General features: G+C 38.9%; 1 long non-coding RNA gene across 1 annotated transcript; it reads left to right on the top strand.

Annotated features, from left to right (window-relative positions):
* The first annotated feature begins 2,839 nt into the window (after positions 1-2,839).
* LOC107140054 lies at positions 2,840-10,582 on the top strand. The gene is made up of 3 exons (XR_001503239.2): positions 2,840-6,016; positions 6,256-6,364; positions 10,147-10,582. It is a non-coding gene; the product is annotated as an uncharacterized LOC107140054 (long non-coding RNA).
* The last annotated feature ends 13,030 nt before the right edge of the window (positions 10,583-23,612 follow it).

Raw genomic sequence — 23,612 nt, 5'->3', positions numbered from 1 at the left:
AAAATTAGCATAGTAAAATTAAAGAGGAAATAAACTTTTACACAAAAGAATGGAAGCTAATTCCAGAAAACAAAGTCTGCTTTTAATTTTAGTTGACTTTTGGTGATTTGGTATTTTTATTTTGTATTTGGAATTTTTAAAATACTAAATAATTAGAATAATATAATGACCCATTTTCATCAATTATGGACATTCTGCCATTATATTGTACCTTTACTGCCACTTGTTCCCAATCCCCACTTAATTTTATCTTATATTTTGTGAGGTAAATATTTCTACATTTAAATCACAAATATTTTTAACTGAATAACTTTGACAGAAAATAGGCCTATCAAGCTATAGAAATTCCCTTTTGTCATTTCCTATCAATTCCTTCCCTTTCCAGAGTTAATACTATAGTTTTGCTTATTCTAGAATATCATATAAATGGAAATACTCTACTCTTTTTTTGGGGGAGGGGTATCTGGCTTCCTTTTTTGTTATTGTTGTTGTTATATCTGAGCTTTGTGCATATGATGGCATGTACAAATAATTCATTTCTTATTATCTCCAAAAAATATACTATTGGATGATGATATAAACAACCTCCAGGATGGATCTTGATTTAGTCCCCTCCTGCACTGAATAAGGCTGGCCTGTGTTACCAGTATGATATTGAGGAGATTACAGTGACTTCTGATCCTACACCATAAAAATAAATAAATAAATAAAATTACAGCTTTCATGTTCCTTTCTCATGGATCATTCATTCTGGGACATGACACACATCATGTCATCAGGGCATTTAACAGCAAAAAGGCCCACATGGGGAGAAACGGAGACTTCTTTATGCCAACAGCAACATGGGTCTTGATCCTCAAGCCTCTGTCAAGCCTTCAACCTAGCAAAAATCTTTACTACAAATTCATGAGAGATTGATTCCAAGCCAGAATCACCCAGCTAGGCTGCTCTTGAATTCCTGACCAACAGAAACTAGGTAAGGTCTGTGATTTTCCTTAATGTCATTGTCTGATTTGGCATTAGGGTAATGCTGGCTCAAACAGTGATTCAGGAAGTGTTCTCTCTGCTTCTATTTTGTAACAGATTATGGAGAATTTATATCTTCTGTTTCTTAAATGCTTGGTAGAATGCACCAATGAACCTATCTGACTCTGTTGGTTTCTGTTTTGGGAGGTTTTTAATTATTGATTCAATTTTTACTTGATGATTTTATTCAGATTATCACTTTGTGTGATTTGGGGGAGACTGTATCTTCAAGGAATTGGTCCATTTGATATAAGTTATCAAATTGATGGGGTAGAGTTGTTGATATTTCCTTATTGTCCTTTTAATGTCTGTAGGATCAGTAATGATAGCCCCTCTTTCCTTTCTGATATTAGTAGTATTTGTGTGTTTGCTTTATTTATTTTTCAGTTAGTCTGGCACTTGCTCCCTAGCTAATTCCAAAACTTGGGATCAAGTTTTGGTTTTGCTGATCTTCTATTCTTTCCTCTTTTCAATTTCACTGATTTCTGCTGATTTTTATTATTGATTTTCTATTTCTTACTTTAAATATAATTGTTCTTTTTTTCCCTAGTTTTCTTAGATCATACATTTTTTTGGTAATGTATGCATTCAATGCTATAAATTTCCCTCTAAGTACTGATTTCTCTAGAACCCCCAAATTTTTGACAGGTTATGTTTTTGTTACACTTAAAATGTTTTAAAGTTCTTTTGCAACTTCTCCTTTGACCCATATGCTATTTAGAAGTATATTTAATCTATAAGTATTTGAAAATTTTCTAGCTCTATATCTTATTGATTTCTAGCTTAATTCCATTGTGTCTAAGAGCATGCTTTGTATGTAATCTAGTCTTATAAATTTAAGCTGTGTTTTATTCCCCAGATTGTGGTCTTAGGGAATGTTCCATGTGAGCTTGAGAAGAATCTACATTCTGTTGTTGTTTGATGAAGTGTTACATCAACATCAATTAAGTTCATTGATTGATGGTACTATTCAGTTCAACCTTCTCCTTATTGATTTCCTCTCTGCTGGATCTGTCAATTACTGGTAGAGAGAATAAATTCAACTATATTATTGGATATATCTATTTTTCCTTGCAGTCCTATCACTTTTGACCCCACAAGTCTTTCAAGCTCATTGATTGTTTTCTTAGCCATGTTTTGTCTACTGATGAGTCCACCAAATGTATTTTTCATTTGTTTTACTTTGCATTTTTTTTTCATTTCTAGCATTTTCTTTTGATTCTTTCTTTACCTTTCCATCTTTCTGCTTATATTACCCATCTGTTCTTCCATGTTGTTCACTTTTTCCATTAAAGCTCTTAGCTCATCAATCATTATTATTTTAAATTCTTGGTTTCATAATTCCAAAATTTCTACCATATCTGAACCTAAATATCTCTCTTTTCCCTCCCTCCCCTGTCCTCCCCTCTCCTCTCCTCTCTCTCTTTCAGGGCAGGGTCTTGCTTCATTGCCCCAGCTGACCCCAAATTCCTGAGTTCAAATAATCCTTCCGCAGACTCTTGAGTAGCTGGGACTACAGGTATGCATCACCAAGCCCAGCCATATCTAAGTCTGGTTCTGATGCTTATTTTATCTCTTTAGACTGGTTTTTACCTTATAACTTTTTGTTGAAAACCAAAGTCCCTGTTTCAGGTAATAAAAACTGAAGAGATAAGCTTTTAGTGCTGTTTTATCTGGTTAAGACAAACTGTGTGTTTACTCTGCTTTGCTGTGGATCAGAGGAGGCTAAAATTTCCTCCAGTGTCTTGTTTTTTGTTTTTTTTTTTTTCTCCCCTATTGTCTTTGGGTTTTCCTACAGTAAGAATTTAAGAGTAAATGCTGAGGCTTGCAATTCTTTTAGCTGTGCTCCTCTTAGGCGGATCTCTGTTGATGTGGTGGTAAGGTATGGGAGGAAGAGAAGTATTCTATAATCCTATAATTAGGTCTCAGTGTTTTTGTGAACCTAAGTTGGATATTTCTCTTTCTACATGCCACAGGCTAGCGCTGTGGCTGGAGTTGGGTATTTCCCCTCATTGTTCAGTTAGGCTTTGATAAAGCGCAGTTGGGTAGGCTCTGGTAAAATCATTTTCCTGGAGGGAAAACCTTGTTAAGGAGACCAGAAGGCTCTAGGTCTATTTCCAAATGGTTATATTTCCCTTCTCCATGTAGAAACTTTTCTCTGATCTTCACAGTGAGAACATGATATGGATTGTGGACATCAAGTTTGGGAAATTATTGTTACTTCCCTAACTTTGGGTCCTCTCAAAGTTTTTTAATTCTCAAGCCAATCTACACTGAGCCTTCAGTAATTTATCAGTTACAGTTTCAAGTGTTCCAACTGATATTCTATCTGCTAGCTTCTGGTCTTGTGCTTTTCCTCCATGTGAGCTGTGAGTCTCTGTCTCATCTTTCTCTATAGTTTTTATGGACAGCAGTTTGTCCTTTGACCTTTGTTCTCTAACAGATATAAGTAGAGCTCTTAATTTTCAGTTCTTTTTCCATGTTATGAGGTTGGAAATGACAACCTCCAAGCTCTTCCCATGTCAGATGGGATACTGGATATCACCAGGGTGATTTTTATTCCTGATATCACTATTCATGAACCGTGGGCCTCATATTCTCATCTGTGAATAGTAATACATACTTTGCAAACTTGCAAGTAGATGTAGGTTTTGTGTATGTAAATCTCTTGGTATGACATGATAATTCCATGAGTACAGGTAGCTTTATTATTGATTGATGGCATACTTTATTGAGGAACTGGGCATGCTCCAAACAATAATCTAATCTGGACTGAGAATTAGCAGTCTTTCCTGATAGTTAATCAAGACCTTTATTCACTTATAGTTTTACTTGAAAACCAAAACTGAGTTCAGTTTTTAATTCTTTCTATATACATCCATTTTATATTGCTAGCAACACAATGCCACAAACTGGGTAAATTATAAAGAAAAGAGGTTTATTTTGACTCACAGTTCTGGAGGTCCCAGGTTAAGAGAATGCATCTAGGTATGGTTTTGTTGTTATTTGTTTATTTATTTGTTTGTTTGTTTTTGCAGTGCTGGGCCTTGAGCCCAGGGCCTTGTGCATGGTAGAAAAGTACTCTACCACTGAATTGTATTCCCCAGGAGCTACATCTAGGGATGGCCTTCTAGCTTCCAGAGTACCAAGACAGTGCAGAGTATCACATGGAGAGAGGCAGGACATACACGTGTATATGTGGGTCTCTTCAGGTCTTTCCTTCGAAGCTACTAGGATTCATTCATGAAGGCTCTACCCTGATGACTTTATCTACTCCTAATAACCTCCCAAAGCCCCACCCCACCCCATACACCATAATCAGATTTAAGTTTCTACCCTCTTAATATCTTAAATTGGGATTAAATTTCAATATGTGAAGCTTTGGGGGACACAGTCAACTATATCTAACATTCACTTTACATTACTGTACAGTAAAAAAAAAATTCTGAATGATGACTGTATTAAGCCTTCATTCATTTCATATATCTGTGTTATTTCTTAATCTTCTTGTTTTATACCTGTAGTAGCAAATTATTTAGTGTTAGAAAGTTCACTAGACTGAGAAATAGAAGAAATGAGCTTGAGATCTAATTCCATAATGAATTAGGTGAATGATTTTGAGCACTTAAATACTCAGGTGGCAGTTTCTTCATCAATACCACAGTCTGAGCCAGATAATCAAAAAACCCTTTTCAAGACAAAATTTAAACCTATTAATAAGTTATCGAAGTGACAAACTAACAACTTTCCACTTATTCATTAAATATTTATTCATGAGCTATTGGATATATTGCATAATATTGGACATAAGGCATGAAGATAAGGAAGTAGAACAAAATAAACAAAGCTTATATTCTAGCTAGGAGTTAGGCATTTAGCCAATAATCACACAAGTGAATAAATAACTACACATTGTGATAGCCATTGTGAATGAAACTAAAGTGCTGGTGAATGAATGTAATAGAGGGCCCTACAGGAACCAGATTTTACTAGAAGGTTAAGGGGTATTTTCCTAAGGAAGTAATAGTAGGCAATGGCCAGATGAAGGGTGGTAGCAAAGGTAGTATTCCTGAAAGAAACATCCATTCAAAAAGCCATGACACAGGAAAGGGCTTGGCAAGTTAAAGGAAGACAAAGGTGGCTGTCTTGGATGGAGCTTAGTGAGAAGGGGACAGGAGAGACAGTCAGGAGCTAGGGCAGACAGGGACTGGACTCCTAAAGAGCCTTGTCTTGTTTGAATTTCCAGTTCTATTTTATGGCAGCAGCAATCACTGAAAGCTTTTCCAGATTACCTTGACTCTAAGATTTAGCTTCACTCTGATGTCCTCTCTTTAAGGTCTGCAAAGCAAAGCAAAAGAAGCTGTCTGAGGAAATTTAATTGCAGTGACTAATGTAAAAATAGATCAACAGGAAAACAATTTTCTTTGGGATGGGGATGAAAGTAATGGTTCTTGATGTTGGCTGCAGAGTAGAATCATTAGGAGAGTTGTGAAAACTCCTATTATCTTGGTTCCTCCTTTTTGAGTAGTCATCTAACTGGTCTAACATAAAGAAGGAGGATTTCTGAATGCTCCTCAGTGATTCAGATGTGAAACCAATGTTGAAATCATTAGAAAGAACAGCTAAAAAACTTGAAGTTTTAATAGTTTTTATTCTACCACAGTTGCATTCATTTTTAGAAGGAGTTTTTAAAAACAGCCAATATGCTTTCCAGGAACTGCTGTTCATGCTTCACAAAAGTAGACTTTTCTAGTTCTCACAACCCCACAAGAATTTTCTTATTATTTTAACCATTGGAAAGATAAGGAAATTAAGACATAGGGTTTGAATAACTTGCCCAAGGCCACATTGCTAGTAAACAGAAGAGCTGACATTTAAACTCAGGAGGTTTGGCTCCAAAGTCCTCTATTTTGTTACAAAACCTCTTGTTTGTTTGTTGAGTCACACGGGAGGTAACAATCTGCCTGCTTTCAACATTGTCAGCACACAGGTAAAGAATTTCTTGTTATTTCAGGGTCTCCAAAAACTAAGTTTATGCCCTAATAAGGGAAAAAAGAAGGGAGGGAGGGAAAAAACTGTTTATATAGTAAGAGCAGAAAGAAAAGTCATAAAATAATCCTTCCCAAAAGAGAATTACATATCTTTAAAAATAAATGAAATTTAAGTGCCGTAAAGAAAAATCACTAGAAATATAAAATACATTAATCCCCCAACTAAATATGTTTACAGAAAATTTAGAAAAGATATGCTCACCACAGTGACTTAGAAGGAACTGCCTAAGACAGCCTGGGCTTCTTTCTCTCCTCTGAAAGCAAGATGTCCTTCAAGGCTTTACACAGTAAGTCATATTGCCCCTGAGGTAAATAACATACAGTGGCTTCCCTTCAGGGTCCCTAAGCTCCAGTGCTAGTGAGGTACAGAAGTTGAGACTCTATCTGCCTCAGGCAGCTTCCTGAGCCATGGAAAACCAGTTCACAATAGAGCCTAGGCTTCTTTTGTCCATTGCTGCCTATCTATAAGTAATTCATCAGCTTTTCATAACTTGTTGCATTTTAGTGTTTTTCTCTCACCAGACTCAGGCAATTGGTAAAACTACAGCTCAATGCACTGGAAGGAAGTATTTGGACTCCTGTTTTGGGTGGTTAGTATAGTAATGATCTTTGCTGTCCTCCACCCAATAGGAGCCTCCCTTCTGCTTCACAGAATTCTCACAGAAAGCAAGGTCTGACCTCATAGAATACCTCCCAGTATCTGGATGTTTGTGGAGAAGTCAGCCTGGAAGCCCAGGAACTGGGTGTGTTTTCTGGCTGCATGGAACAAGACAATGAGAGAGGAAGAAAGGAGTATGTACACAGTTCAGTTGGGGATTCATGTCTTGTTGGGTAGTTTGGGTAGTTATGTGATCAATCCTTTTCTGGACTGATGGTTACTCAGATGGGCCCTGAGGCACAGGGAACAAAAAAGATGTCCTCAGATGGTCCCTGGGCACCTAAGAAGGAACTAACATGTGCAATGCAGGTCTTCATAGAAAGGGAGACTTAACAGTTTTAGAGACAGGTATGGGAAAAAAAAAAAACTGGGAAGGGACTTGCTTTATGGTTACTTCAGATAGTTTTTGAGTAAGGATAGAACATTTGGCTGTTCTGAAAGTAATGGCACTATTAGGAGTGGGATCAAAGTCTCCGGGTCACCACAGGAGGTCAGTGGCCCTTCGCTTCTGTAGATAATAGGGGAAGCCAGATGTGGTGGTGCTCTTCTGTTATCCTAGGGACTTGAGAGGCTGAAGCAGGAGTATGGCAAGTTCAAGACCAGCCTCAGTAACTTAGTGAGTCCCTGTCTCAAAATAAAAAATGAGAAGGGCTAGGATGTGGCTCAGTGATTAAGTCCCCTGGGTTCAATTCCCATTAAAATAAATAAATAAATAAGGAAAATTAAATTAAACCTATGATATTAGGAATTTCAGGGAAAACGTGGTAACTCATGATACTTACGTTCCTGTGAGGTTTATCTGCCTGTGGGTAGGGCCCTTTGAACTATATCAGGTGTTGCAGATGACTGGTTGCCATCACTGAGCACATTGTAGGCATTGACATTTTAGCTACCTGTGACACAGAACATCACCACCACCTAAAGGGATAGCCTTCTCACAGCTAAGAACTCAAGCCATAACAGTGGTGTAAATACACTCCTGAGCACTTAAGCCACTTAAACTCCAATTTGTTTTTCAACAAAAGCAATGCTACATGCTAAATGGAGAATTAGAAATTATTCAGTTAATTCAAAACATTAGAGACAAAAATGTTACAATCTACCCTCTCACAAAGTAAAAGGCCAGTTTGGCTGGCCAGAAAGAACTCTGAATGGGTTGTAAGAGAAGCTCAGAGGCAGAGCATATGCTTAGCACGTGGGAGGCCCTAGGTTCAGTCCCCAGCACACACACACAAAATAAAACCCTTCAAGGTTTTGAGGTTTAGAAACTGAAATGGACTGTTAAAATCTGAATACCAAGGCCACTTGGACCAGAACTGCCCCTTGTCCCACCATCCCCCCCCAAAAAAATTAGTGTCTTAGATATAGTCAAGCAAGAGTTTTTGACCTTGGCAGCAAGCACATAGGAATAAAAAGGAGGCCCAGTGCTAATACTAGAGACAGCATGTACCCTTCCCAGGCATTTCTTTGGCCCGCTTAGTCAATGTGACCAGCAGAGCTGCCAGTTTTGAATGGGACCTTCTGCAATAGCAGGCACTGGAGATTTTCAATAAGCCACCATCCAGGCACCATTGCCTTTAAAACCTTGAGAGCCTGCCAGCCTGATGAAATTACCCATGGCCCCAACTTTGTGTATGCTGACGGGGATCTGTGGCAACAGAATACTGTCAGTAGTGTTACTGAACAAGCAGATCTTAGAAACCTAAGATGCTTGAGGTAGCCATCAAATATACTTCTTCTGAATGGCAACTCCTTGCTTATTATTGAAACCAAGCACCTTATGACCAGGCTGCCAAATATAACACTATAACCTGAACTGCCCCTTCTCATTTGGATGTTCACAAACCCCACCAATAAAATGGTACAGACTCAACAGAGCTCAGTTATCAAGTGGAAATGATACATTCAAGATAGAGAAATGAAATAAATTAAATTATCATGTATGATTTTGTCAGAATGAACCAACTATTATGTATAACTATAATTATTAATCAAAGCACAGGGGGAAAAAAAAGAGTGAAGGGGACCAGGGACCTGTAGGCTCCATGAACAACTGGTTTGCTTCCCAGAAGGAACCAAGCAACCCTCCAGGGATGATTTGGCTCCTCCTGTGGCCACTTGGAACCAAAGACTCAGAAATGCCTACTGACAGTGTGATATGGTTTTACTTACGACTGTAAAAACAACAAACAGATGGGGAACCTCTGGGCTGCAGATGCCAACTGGCCAATGTCTGACCATCTTTTGACTGAGACTAAACATGGATATTCTGTCCAATGGGCAAAGCTAGGTGCAGTGAAAATGGCTATACAGTCCATCTCTTCCACCATATCTTGATACATTTTCACTGACATGTGGACAATTAACACCAGTCTAAGCCATCTGGTCAGAAGAATGGCAACTGAATAAACTGGACTGTTTAAAGGACCCCCTGTATGATGACAGGGGCTATAGTAATAGCTTGTTACCTGGAAAGGACAAATATATGTCACTCATGTGGATGCTAGGACTGCCCTTGAGAAGAGCATAGGTCATATTTCAGATACTCTGTAGGACTTTAGTCTGACCAAAGAACATCCTTCACTGTCCCACTAATGCAGCAATGAGCACATTGTTGTGGATTATGATGGATTTTGCAGGCACCCTATCATCCTCAGACATTTCCATTGCACAATGGAAAAACTGACTCACAAAACAACTGAAGAGGGCTGGGGATATGGCTCAAGCGGTAGCGCGCTCGCCTGTTATGCGTGCGGCCCGGGTTCGATCCTCAGCACCACATACAAACAAAGAGGTTGTGTCTGCCGAAAACTAAAAAAAAATAAATATTAAAAAAACAAAACAAAACAAAAACAACTGAAGAAATGATGTCTTGATGTCTTGGTAGAAAGATGGTATCACTGGTATGGACACTAAACACTGTACTCCAACACAAGGAAACAGCACCACAGTGCATGCTGGGAAACACTGAGATTGCAGGGAGAGGATGGAGGTGGACCAGACAGCCACCTAATTAGGCGGCACCTGTGAAATCCCACTTCCAATGTTTCTAATATTTTCTCTTTAGAGTGAGAGTTGGACTGGTTCATGGTGCTCTGACATACTAACTCTAATCTGGTGACAGATACCTGCTTCCAAGGTATCACCCTTCTGTGGGATTCCCTAAGGATGGGTGCTGTTATACATGTGAGGTTTCTATAGATTGTGACCTGTCTTTCTGGATTGGATGACTGAAGCCAGAGGTCTGGATCAAGCAGCAAGGATAACATGCCTGAAGAGGTAGCAGCCTCAAGACAGAAACAGATTGGGTAGCTACATCAACTCATTCCAATCCTTATCTAACAAACCGAGAACATCTGAGACCCATAAGTGCTATGGGGGCACTAATCTGTCAATGTGTTCTTTTTTCAGAATGACAGTCGAAGAGGCCTGGAAGCATAACACCTTTGTTAGACTTTCTCAAGCTGTGGCCACCTTGGAAAATTTGACATTGTGTTGAATTTCTTTTTTTTTTTTTTTTTTTTTTTTTTATATTTTTTTGAGAGAGAGAGAGAGAGAGAGAGAATTTTTTAATATTTATTTTTCAGTTTTTGGCTGACACAACATCTTTGTTTGTATGTGGTGCTGAGGATCGAACCCGGGCCGCACGCATGCCAGGCGAGCACGCTACCGCTTGAGCCACATCCCCAGCCCTTGAATTTCTTATTCAGGACCTCATTCTGTTACTGACCAGAGTAACCTCCTTGTCCTGCTAGTGGTCAACTATGTCAGCATACTGAACACAATGGATCCTAAGCTGCTTTTATCCCTCTATGCCGTCTTTAAGTAATAAACCTACTTACTATAACTTGTTGCATGTTAGTGTGTTCTGTCTCACCAGATTAGTAGTTGGTAACACTGCAGCCAGGGTGCAGTGACTGGATGTATTTAGATTCCTATTCTGGTGGTTGGAATAGTGATGGTCTTTGCTATCCTCTGTGCAGTGGGAAGCCTCCCTTGGGACTGGCTATTTGTGAACATGCTTCAGAGTAGATTAAAGACAGTAAAGGAAATTCTGGTGACAGATCTAGAAGAAAAAGAGGGGCAGGGCTGGAGAGAAAGTGCCTTTTTTTTGATACCAGAGATTGAACCCAGGGGTGTTTACCCACTGAGCTACATCCCCAGCCCTTTTTTATTTTGTATTTTTGAGACAGGATCTCACTATAATGCTTAGGACCTCGCTCAGTTGCTGAATCTGACTTTGAATTTGTGATCATCCTACCTCAACCTCCCAAGTCACTGGGATTATAGGAATGTACCACCATACCTGGCAAAAGTGTTCATCCTTTTAGAGAATACGTAATACTTGTGCCTCACGCGCGAGAGCGCCGGAGTGCGAGAGTGCCGGAGTGCGAGAGTGTGAGATGACAGGGACAGATATAGTCTATGACTTTATCTAAGATATAGTCTAAGGCCTTTATCTTGGTCTAAATCTATATCTGTCTTAAATATAGTCTAAGGCCACAACTCCAGTGATCATCTTCCTCCAGCTATGCCCCAACTGCCTGCACTTACTACCTGGGAGTCCATTCAAGTTATTAATCCATCAAATATATTAATCCACTGATAGACAATGTTCCAACTCTCATAATCCAATCTTTTTTCTTCTGAATATTACTGCATTTGCAGGAGACTTTCCTAGACCCAAACCATAACAATATATTATTAGGAACTGAAGGAAAGGCGATCCTTGTCATAAAGTGGCAAAGAACTTGGTCAAGGGGCTGGGGGTGTAGATTAGTGGTACAATGCTTGCCAGCATGCACAAGGCCCTGTATTTAATCTTCAGCAATGCAAAGAGGACTTATCTGAGCTGTGTTCAATTGTTTTGTAGAAGATACAAGTTGCCAATGAGAAAATTGGAGTATTTAGCTGGAGAGATTTCTAAGCAAATTCTTGAAGGAATGGCTTGATTTCCTTGTATAGTAAAACATAGGAAAAGAAAGAATTAGGGAAGGAATTTTTAAGCAAAAAGAGTGGGGAAAACTTAGAGTTGAAAAAAAAATTTAGCATGTCTGTATTGAAAAAAAAAATGAGAAACTGTGCTTTAAAGAGAACATCAATGATGTGGCTATATTATCACTCAATAATGAGTTAGTAGGAGAATATAAGCAGGAAACACTGGGGCTGGGACATAGCTCAGTTGGTAGAGTTCTTGCCTTGCATGCATAAGGCCCTGGGTTCAATCTCTAGCACCACAAAAAAAAAAAAAAAAAAAAAAAAGCAGAAACACTACCAGTTCATTGCCAACTGAAGGGGATGAAGAGGTGATAAAATGAAAGATGTCTGCTGGCATATAAATGCAGAATGGAGCCCTTCATAGAGGCTTGTGAGAGAGGTCCTAACAGAAAGCAATAGGCACCCAGATGCAGTAATGCACCTGTAATCCTGGCTATTAGGGAGGCTGAGGCAGGAGGCTTGCAAGTTCGAGACCAGCCTCTGCAATTTAGTGAGACCCTATCTCAAAATGAAAAAGTGGGGCTGGGACTATAGTAGTTCAGTGGTAGAGCGCTTGCCTCTAACTTGTGAGGGACTAGGTTTGATCCTCGGCACCCCATAAAAATAAATAAATAAATATATTGTGTCCATCTACAACTAAAAAAATATTTTTTAAAAAATGAAAAGGGCTGGGAAGTAGCTCAGTGGTACAGTGCCCTGGGTTCAATCCCCAGTACTGGGCGTTGGGGGGAGGAATTAGACCTGAGAAGTGGGAAGAAACAGCATTAAAAAATGGCAGTTCTGGGGTTGGGGTTGTGGCTCAGCAGTAGAGCACTCGCCTAGCATGTTTGAGGACCTGGGTTCGATCCTCAGCACCACATAAAAATAAATAAAGTAAAGGTATGTGTCCAACAGCAACTAAAAAATAAATATTAAAAAATGGCAATTCTTCCAAAAATAATATATTATCATTCCAATTATGTTTTTTTTTTAAAGAATTGGTTATAAGAACCCTAACATTTGTATGGAAGGTTAAATGCTAAAGAATAGCCAAGAAAATGTTGAAAAATAAGAGTGAATATGTGGAATTTGTGCTATTAGAATTGGAATACAAATAGTCCATCAATTTATATGATACTATAATAGAGAAAGATAAAAAGGGCAATGATCTAGTATAGAGGAAACCCTTTTCTCTATATATAGGAATTCAAAATATGAAAAAGGATGATAGTTTAACGGAGGAGAGGAAGAAGAAGAGTTACTTTTAAAATGGTGTGACAAAATAGTTACCAATCCGAAAGAAAATAAATCTTAACCAATTGTTTACAATATTCACAATAGAATAAATATTGAAAATTTTTTATTTTTTATTCTAATTTGTTATATATGACAGTGGAATGGACTACAATTCATATTACAAATATAGAGCACAATTTTTCATATCTCTGGTTGTATACAAAGTATTTCACACCATTCGAGTCTTCATATATGTACTTAGGGTAATGATATCCATCTCATTCCACCATCTTTTTTACCCCCATGTCCCCTCCCTTCCCCTCCTATCCCTTTGCCCTATCTAGAGTTTGTCTAATCCTCTCATGCTCCTCCTCCAAACCCCACTATGAATCAGCCTCCTTATATCAGAGAAAACATTCGACATTTGTTTTTTGGGGATTGGCTAACTTCACTTAGCATAATATTCTTCAACTCCATCCATTTACCTGCAAATGCCATGATTTTATTCTCTTTTATTGCTGAGTAATATCCCACTGTGTATATATACCACATTTTCTTTACCCATTCATCTACTGAAGGACATGTAGGTAGGTTCCACAGTTTAGCTATTGTGAATTTTGCTGCTATAAATGTTGATGTGGTTGTGTCCCTGAGGTATGCTGTTTTTAAGTCCTTTGGGTATAGACCAAGGAGTGGGATAGCCTGGTCAAATGGTGGTTCTATTCCCATGCTGAGAGCCATAGCCTGTTGGGTGCAGAGCAGGCTGAACTGTGTTGTCTGCAGGGCAGGCTGAACAGATGTTGGCTGCAAGATAGCCCACGCACTCAAACCCCCCTCTATCTGGTCCTTTATCACCTGTTTGCCTCAAGTCTGAACATTCAACCCTGCTTAAGGCTGAACACTTAACCCCCCCTTGGGCCAACAAGGCAGCTTGCAGACCCAGAGGCCCCATTAGATTTGGGCTATAAAAACTCCCTCCTGCCAGGCCCTCCTCTCTCTTGCTCTTTCTCTCTTGCTCTCTCTCTCTTGCTCTTTATCTTTCTTACGCGCGCTCTCTCTCTTGCTCTTGCTCTCTCCCTGTTCATCTCTTCTCTTTTCTCTCTCTCTCTTTCCTTCTCTCCTTTCTCTTTGTTGCACTGCTGCAATAAAGATCTTTTGGTTGCTCTGAGTGTTGTGGTCACTTTCCTTTCATAGCCAAGTAGGAATGACGCATGGCAATTTCCTTGTCAGCCTACCCAATGTTGCTTAGAGGGAGGACTCTCCATTGTGGAAATGGGCTTGCCTTGGACCCAGGTCATTTGCAGTGACATTGCATGAATGTTTGAGAAAGGTGACCCTGCTCAAGGACCAGGGAGGATCCAGGTTTAGGGCGGTTCCAGGTTTAGGGTGTGGATCCTGCTGAGAATAGGGAGTATCCTGCTGCCTCGGGCGCCCCGCTCCTTGAGTTCCCAGTTGAGTTCTCCCGGGATTCAGAGAGTATTTGGTATGCAGAGCCCGGTGGAGGGTTGGAATTTCCCCAGAACATGCATGTAGAATGCCGGTAAGAGGTCGGGAATAAAGACTTGCTGTTTGAATCTACAAGGCGGTGTGGTGGCTCGGTTATTTTGTGCCCAGCCAGACTGCGGCATTCCCAGCTTTGGAATATTTTTGTTTTCTAAATTTTGCAAGAAAATAAGAGATTATATGTACAATGTAGAGATGGGAAAGACTTAACTACAAATGGAAACTGAAACATAAGAGAAATGGTAAACATTTGAATTTTTAAATAACAAAAACAAAACCTTTTTGTATAGTGAAATTTCAGAGTCAGCTTGTCAATTTACAAAAAGTCTGTTGTAATTTTGACTGAGATTGCACTTAATCATTGAAAAAATTTGCAAAGCATTGACAGCTTAATGATATTCAGTTTTTTGACCCATAGACATTGTATATTTCACTGTTTACATGTTTTTTGACCTCTTAGAAATACTTTGTAGTTTTCAACAAACAGTTCTTGATCATATTTTGTTAAGTGTTCTACATATTTTATTTCATTTTTTTTTTAAAGAGAGAGAGAGAGAGAGAGAGAGAGAATTTTTTTATTATTTATTTTTTAGTTTTCGGCGGAAACAACATCTTTGTTTGTATGTGGTGCTGAGGGTCGAACCCGGGCCGTACGCATGCCAGGCGAGTGTGCTACAGTTTGAGCCACATCCCCAGCCCTTATTTCATTTTTGATACTGTAATAAATTACATTATTTTCTAATTTCAATTTCCAAATTTTGTTAGTATAAAGAAATGTAATTCATTTTTGCCCTTAAAATTTTTGTTTGTGACTTGCTAAATTCACTTCGTAGTTCTAATCACTTAGTAGTTCTAGTAGTTTCTAGTAGCTAGGAGATTTCTTAGAATTTTCTATCGTGTCTAGTTCTATTTCTTCCTTTCCAAACTTCTTGCCTTTTATTTCTTCTTATTGTTTCACTATAATGTCCACTACCTCCACTACAATGTTGAGTAGAAGTGATGAGAGCAAACATCCTTGCTTTGTTTCTGATTTTTTTTTAAGTTGTAGATGGATACAGCATCTTTATTTTATTTATTTATTGTATGTGGTGCCGAGGCTCAAACCCAGTGCCTCACGCATGCGAGGCAAGTGCTCAACCACTGAGCCACAGCCCCGACCCTGTTTCTGATCTTAGAAGGAAAATGTTCACTCTTCACCATTCACCATTACCATATTAGCTGTTCATTGATTTTGTTTTTTTTTTTTCATGCCAGGCGAGCGCGCTACTGCTTGAGCCACATCCCCAGCCCCCCTTTTTCCACAAGTTTTAGCTGCCTTGGAATCTTGGAACCCCACCTCCACCTTTTTATCTTAATCTCATCTTCTCATCCAGCACTGTGGTGAGACACTGTCCCTAGACAGAAAGCCACAGTGCTCATGGTGTTCACCTAGGTTGCTGCCTTCACTAAGAAAACACAGTTCTGAGATGCCTGTTGTCCAGTTGCTTCATTTGTTTCCCTAGTTTTCTAGTTGTTTACAGATGGGGGAGGGGAAATCCCAGAGAGTAGTTATTTATTCATGATTGAAAACAGAAGTCTGACTTTGATTTAATAATCAAACTGACTCTTTGTAGCAGTCCCTGATGTTCTTGAACTTAAAGTTAGTGTCTGAAAATGGGTAATGAAAGTTGCTTTAATAAACTCCATGAGCATGGAGGCAGTAAGGATGTTACTAATGCTGTCAAGTCCATAGTTTACTGAAAGTTGTTTGTCTAATGAAAGCCACACTGGGGATGTTTTTATAAGGTCATAAAGAAGACAAATTTGTTAATTTGGTTTTTAAAACTCCTACAGAGTATTTGTTAATTTCCTTTTTACTGCTCCTACAGAGTATCCTAAGGGGTTCCATTGGAGAATAGAATAGTTGAATTTTTAGCCAAGCTTAACCTCCTTATTCCATCATAATAAATAATGTGGCTCATAAAATCTGTGCCTTGAGTGGTTTTCTTGTTTTCCTCTACAGAAGTGACAACAAATAATATACCCATTCTCAGTAAATGGCTTATCAATTATTCATAGATTTGGCAAAATATTTTTTAATACCTGCAATGTGTGATGCACTGTGACAGGCACTAGATATGCAAAGATAAAAGAAAGCGTCTAATGTCAGGAAGCTTATGACATGGTAACAGACATGCTCCTTGTCTTATTCCATTTGTACTGCTGTGACAGATTACTGTGATTTTAGTGGCTGAAAACACAAATTTATTACCTCACAGTTCTATAGGTAAGAAGTTTAACACAGATAGATCTCAATGGGCAAAAATTATCTTATAGGAAAAGCTGCCCTCCCACCTAGAAGATCCAGGGGAGAGTCCTTTTCTTTTTCTTTTCCATCTTCCAAAGGTCACCCAGATTCCTTGGCTCATGGTTACCTTCCTACATCTTCAAAGCTGGCAACCATGGATCACATCACTCTGACCTTACTTTTGTCATTTGACTTCTTTGACTCTCACTTCCACTTTAAAGGATCCTTGTGATTACATTAGGCCCACCTGGATAATCTAGGATAATATCAACTTTGCATAGCTGTGACCAAAATACCTGACATAACAACTCAAAGAGCTACTAGGAGGAAATCACATCCTTACAATCAACATTTTTGGCATCTTTATTTGTCCTGTTTTTTAAACCTCAGATTATGTGTTTTTAGAAGAAAATGGTAAGGCCTGAGAATCTGAACATTTGATTTAAATTCCTTCTTTGCTAAGAAATATGTTAAGTTTCTTGAAACACTTTAGGTTAACATCTGTCACATTACAGATTAATGGCTTGCGAACTGTACTTTCCTGCTTCCACCCCATGTCTTTTGGGATACCCTTTTTTTTCTTTTTTATAATGAGGAAGGAAATCTTTGTATAATTTCCTTCTTTTTAATGTTGAAGAACATCCTAATGACGCAGGCTTGAATGGAAGCAGGGCCACCTGGTAAATTTTGTTGAGCTGCTGGTGCCCCCTTGTGATTAGTGCTTATGGTTACAGCTCAGTTTTGTTTGCCTGTTCGAAGCATTTTGACTGTTGCTTCAGGTGGAGGAATAATGGCTTTGGGAAACTACGAAGAACCACAGGGATATGAGACTAGAATGCATCAGAAGCTATAGTTTACCTGGGCCACACCAGAGAAGGTAGATATCTGAGCAGGGACTAGATTCTGATAGGCATAAGAAGTGGGTATGGATCCTGAGTTGGCATAAAACATCACCACTACACCTAACTGTAAAATTGTTTCTCTGTGTTTTTCACACAGCAATATGAGGTTCATAAAGGTAGTCAACGAAGGTTGTTGAGTGACTAAGCAAATAAAGGAATGAAAAGGATTAATTTATACAAGCTTCACATGAGTTGACAGCTATTATTCTTTTTTTAATATTTATTTATTTTTTAGTTGTAGATGGACACAATACTTTTATTTTATTTATTTATTTTTATGTGGTGCTGAGGATAGAACCCAGGGCCTTGCACATGCTAGGCAAGCACTCTACCAATAAGCCCCAGCCCCTATTATTATTTCTATTGTTAATTATTCTTATTAGATGCTTCAAATGGAAAAATGTTTGAAGAAAATTCTTTTTTTCTTTTTTCTTTTTTGTTGCAGTATTACGGATTAAACCCAGGGAACTCTGCTACTGAACCATACCTCTAGCCCTTTTATTTTTTATTTTGAGACAGGGTCTCACTAAGTTGCTGAGGCTAGGCTTACACTTGTGATCCTCCTGCCTGAACCTCCCAAGTCACTGGGATATAGAAGTATGTCATGGCACCTGACTACTTTGAGAAAACTCTATTTAATAAAGCCCCAAATACACAAGAGCATTTCTCAAACCTCATATCCAATATAGTGTTTTAAAAAAATTCTTTTATTTGTTCTTTTAGTTATCCATGACAATAGAATGTATTTTGATTTATACATGGAGTACAAATTCCTATTCTTGAGGTTGTGCATGATGTGGAGTTATACTGGTTGTGTGTTCACATATGAACATAGGAAAGTTATGTTCAATTCATTCTACTGTCTTTTCCATTCCCATCCCCCTCATTGTAAGTCAGCATCTGCATATCAGAACATTTGGACTTTGGTATTTGGGGATTGGCTTATTTCACTTAGCATGATAGTCTCCAGTTCCACCCATTTACCAGCAAATGTTGTAATTTTATTCTTCATTATAGCTAAGTAATATTCCATTGTATATATGTATGAAATACATTTTCTTTATCCATTCATCTGTTGAAGGGCATCTAGATTGGTTCCATAGCTTAGCTATTGTGAATTGAGCTGCTATGAACATCTGATAAACTCAGTCTGATTCTCTCTTAAAATTGGGATCCATCTTGCCACTAAGGCATAAAAAGCTAATTTCAGCTTTACTATAAATTACTACAAATTCTAAACTGCTTGGAATGCCTGCCCGTGCCTTGAACTCACCCATGCCTGGCTTTCCCTGACCAGATAACAACCCTTTCTCTCTGAGGCTCTAATGACCTTCATAAATTCTGATGTCGGGGCCAGCAAAAATATAAACTAGCCTTTGTGTTATGCTGGTCAGAGTTTTGTTATCTGTAACCCCCCTTTGTGTAACTTTCTGGGCTATAAAGCTGTGCTTCTAGAAAGCTGTGGGGCTGTCTTTGGCTCCCATGAGTTTTGTTGGGAGAGGCAGCCTGGCCGGTCGAGATAATAAGTTTGCTTTAATTTGATTTTAATTGGAGTCAGTGGTCTTTTCTTTGCTTGGTAGTCTAACACATCCATGTGGCCATGTCACTATACTATGCTGACTTGGGTTATATGCCAAAGAGTGGGATAACTGGGTCAAATGGTGGTTCCATTCCAAGTGTTTTGAGGAATCTCCATACTGCTTTCCAGAGTGGTTTCACCAATTTGCAGTCCCACCAGCAATGTATTGTAAGGGTCCCGAGAAACGTTGGAGAAAGAGACCACCAAGTGACCACTCATGCAATTGGCAGAAGGGGGATTTATTGAACCAGCATGCTGGGGCTCCGTGCCCACTCAAGAAGGGAAGGCAGCCCAGAGCCCCGAGCAGGGGCTGAGCACTGCTTAAGTACACTTTTTGGGGAGGGCGGAGGGCTTTGTATACATCAGAACAAATCATCATGAGGCGCAGGAAAATTGAATAACAACTCCTAAACATGATTGGTTCATTCATTGGCGGGAACAGGTCAGGCTGGAGTGATAGGTCATTCCTAAGGAGAGTACACATTCAAACTGATTGGTTCAGGCCCTGCAAGGCCTGCGTGCAACCACACAGACCCCTTCAGTTATTAAACAACCAGACAATCAGGGGAAATGTTTACTGGGCGGTTCTAAGCATTGTCTTAACAGCTACAGAAATTTCAGGTTTTGCAGGTAACATAGAAACCTAACAATACCTCCTTTACATTTTAACTCAGAACTTGCAGCTTAGAAACTTTTACAACACCCGGTCTTTTACCCTTTAACTTTTATGCTTTAACTTCAATTTCTTTTACCCTTACAGTATAAGTGTGCCTTTTCCCCCACATTCTCACCAACATTTATTGTTACTTGTATTCTTGATAATTGCCATTTTGACTAAAGTGAGATGGATTTTTAAAAATTTTTTTAGTTGTAGTTGGACACAATACCTTTATTTTATTTATTTTTATGTGGTGCTGAGGATCAAACCTAGGGCCTCCTGCATGCTAGGCAATCACTCTATCGCTGAGTCACAACCCCCCCGGCTCCTAGAATTTACATTTCTCTAAATGCTAGTGATGTTGAGCATTTTTTCATTATTTGTTGATCATTCATATTTCTTCTTCTGTTAAGTGTCTGGTCAGTTTCTTAATCCATTTATTGGTTGGGTTATTTGCTTTTTTGGTGTTAAGTTTTTTTGAGTTCTTTATATATCCTGGAGATTAAGACTCTATCTGAAGCGTAGGTGGCAAAGATTTTCTCCCATTCTGTAGGCTCTCTCTTCCTGTTCTTGATTGTTTCCTTTGCTGTGAAGAAGCTTTTTAGTCTCATTTATTGATTCTTGATTTTACTTCTTGTGCTTTAGGAATCTTATTGAGGAATTTGGTTTCTGAGCCAACATGATGGAGAGTTGGGCCTACTTATTCTTATAGTAGGCACGGGGTCTCTGGTCTAATGCCTATGTCTTTGATCCACTTTGAGTTTTGTGCAGGGTGAGTGATAGGAGTCTAATTTTATTTTATTACATATGGATTTCCAGTTTTCCCAGCACCATTTGTTGAAGAGACCATCTTTTCTCCAATGCATGTTTATGGCACCTTTGTCTAATATGAGATAACTGTCCAATACATAGTGTTTTAAAGTCATAACTTCATATCATTTCCTTCAATTAATACATACAAATAGAGCACCACATTCCGGGATCTGGAGATAAAAAATATGTGACAGGCACAGTTCTAGTCCCCAGAGCAGAGCATATAAGACTATATTAAAAATCCCTACCCCTCTCTCTCTCTCTGTTTCCATCTCCCCCCTCCTTCTTCCCTCCCTCTTTGCTTCCTTCTTCTCTCTTTCCTCCCTCCCTCTTTCCTTCCTCTCTCCCTCTTTCCTTCTTCCCTCCTCCCGTGGTGGTGGTGGTAGTTTCTTTCTTTCTTTCTTTTTTTTTTTTTATTACCCCCCCCCCTTGCTCTCTCTCCTCTTCCTGTTGCGGAAAGCTTGGTCCTTGTCCCTGATACCAATCCAATAACAATGACACAGTTTTGAGATAAAGGTTTATTGTTCTGCTAGCAAAGGAAAAACACGGGGGACTCTTGTCCCAAAGGCTGTGATTCTGCCCATCAGCAGGAACAGGGGGATTTTTTTAGAGAACACTCGGCTCTCCTTCCTTCTTCCAAGGATGGTGGCACAATGTGATATGTGATGGGATTGGATAATTGGAACATTTTTTCTCCTGGATGGCTGTCAAACCTGCAGTAGGACACATCGGTCTGTCCTGCAGTGGAAGATCTCCAAAGGATCTTCAGGGAAAACATGGAGTGAGTCCCAGAGACTATTTCCATGAGATGGAACATATCTTCCCCCACTCCCCCCACACTCTTTTCTTCTGGGAAATGAAAACCCAGAGTTTAAATACATAATAACAATAAAAACAGAAATGTGCAGGAAAAAAGAAATCCCTACTTTAGCCTGATGTGGTGGCGCATGCCTGGAATCCCAGTGGTTTGAGAGGCTGAGGCTACAGGATCTGAGTTCAAAGCCAGCCTCAGCAACTTAGCAAGTCCCTAGGCAATTTAACAAGACCCTGTCTCTAAATAAAATATTTTTTTAAAAAGGGGCTGGGGATGTGGCTCAGTGGCTAAGTGCTCCTGGGGTCAATTCCCAGTACCAAAAACCAAAATTCCCCTACCTTGCTGCCAACCCCCAAATTTCAGTTCCTTCCCTATGGCAGCTGCAATCATGTTTTCTCCTCTCTCACACACACAAACACTTCATCTGCTAATAATTTATTGTTTTCAAATTGTTGTATATTATAGCTTAGTAACCCAAACTTCCTGTATTTGTAGATAAGCTGTGCAGAAACAGCATCTATTTAGAATTTCTAATTATAGAAGTGTTTTTTGAACTCCTCTTTTGACCTTAAGGAAAAATCTAATTAGAATAAGAATGCATTCCTTGTAATAGTTGTTAAAAAGGAATCCATATTCAATGGAGGATTAAAAATACCCTGGAGAAGGCTGTAGGGGGTAGGGAGGAGGGGCCTATTGATAGAATGCTTGCCTCACATACCTGAGGCCCTGGGTTTGATCCCTAATAAGAAAGAAAGAAAGAAAGAAAGAAAGAAAGAAAGAAAGAAAGAAAGAGAGAAAGAGCGAGCGAGTTTTGGATACAAATTGACTATGTATGGAAAAATGAAGCTGAGGAAATACTTAAATGTCAACGCGAAAAACATACATAGATTAATAGTGGGAAAGTTAGAAATGTTTCTTGAGTTCTTGGATCTCTAACTGTCCTCCTACTTGTTCAGTCCTTCCCTCTGTCACCATAATAATACACTCAGGTGCTTCACAATTATAATAGGCTGCAAAAATACACATTTTATTAGCCCAAAGCAGGGCTTCTCAGCTTGGCTTCATTAACATTTTGGGCTTGATAATTCTTTATTGGGCAGAGGGAATTCTATGTATTGCAGAATACCCATGTTTATAGCAGCACAGTTCGCAATAGCCAAACTATGGAATTAGCCTAAGTGTCCATCAGTGGATGAAAGGATAATGAAAATGTGGTATATAGAGAGACAATGGAGTTTTATTCACCCATTAAAAAAGAATGAAATCATGTCATTTGCAGGAAAATGAATGGAATTAGAGAATATTATGTTAAGTAAATAAGCCAAAGTTAGAAAATCATGGATTATATGTTTTCTCTCATATGTGAAAGCCAGAGAGGAAAAAAGAACAGAAAGGTTATAGGGGATGGAAAGAATCTCCTGGCGAGAGATCAGTAGAATAGAGGAAAGGAAACAGGGAAAGGGAGAAGAAGAGGGAAAGGGGAAATACTAGGGAATGATATTGGCCAAATTATATTGTTGTATTGTGTGCATGTACAAATATGTAGCAATTAGTCCAATCATTATATACAATTATAACACACCAAAAAACAGGGACAAAATTAAGTGAACATAAATTGTTAAAAAAAAAAGTCTTTCTTTTTTCTTTGACATTAATTTCTAGTTTTCCTTGATTACTTTAAGTGTTCCCTCATAACTCCTTTTCTGTCCAAGCCTTAAGTCAATGGTTCTCATTCTCCCTTAAATTCTATCTGCTTTCCCAAATAAATCTGTGTTAAAATTTTAAAAAGTCAATGTTCTCAGGGGCTCTGTCCCAGACCCCCTGACCCTTTTATTTTATACACTGTCCCTGAGTTATCAATTTCTGTGGGGCCTACTTATATTCATGCATCACAATATGGCAGCTTTAATTCCAAGGCTATAAATTCAAAGTTTTGTTTTGTTTTTATCTCTTATAGTAGAAGGAGGTGAAGCGGGAGAAGTTGGAACATTTGGATAAAATATTATATCTGCTACAGGTCTAAGTCTTTTGATTTCCCCCAATTCTCCTTGACTAAGTGAGTCCGATTGCTTTTGTATTCCATCATGGAGTGGTGGGGGTGGAGGGGG

This window comes from Marmota marmota, unplaced genomic scaffold, assembly GCF_001458135.2.
Source record: "Marmota marmota marmota unplaced genomic scaffold, marMar, whole genome shotgun sequence".
In the NCBI taxonomy this organism is placed as follows: domain Eukaryota; kingdom Metazoa; phylum Chordata; class Mammalia; order Rodentia; family Sciuridae; genus Marmota; species Marmota marmota.
Note: the sequence above shows the minus strand (reverse complement) of the source record. Positions and strands in the feature narration are given on the sequence as shown.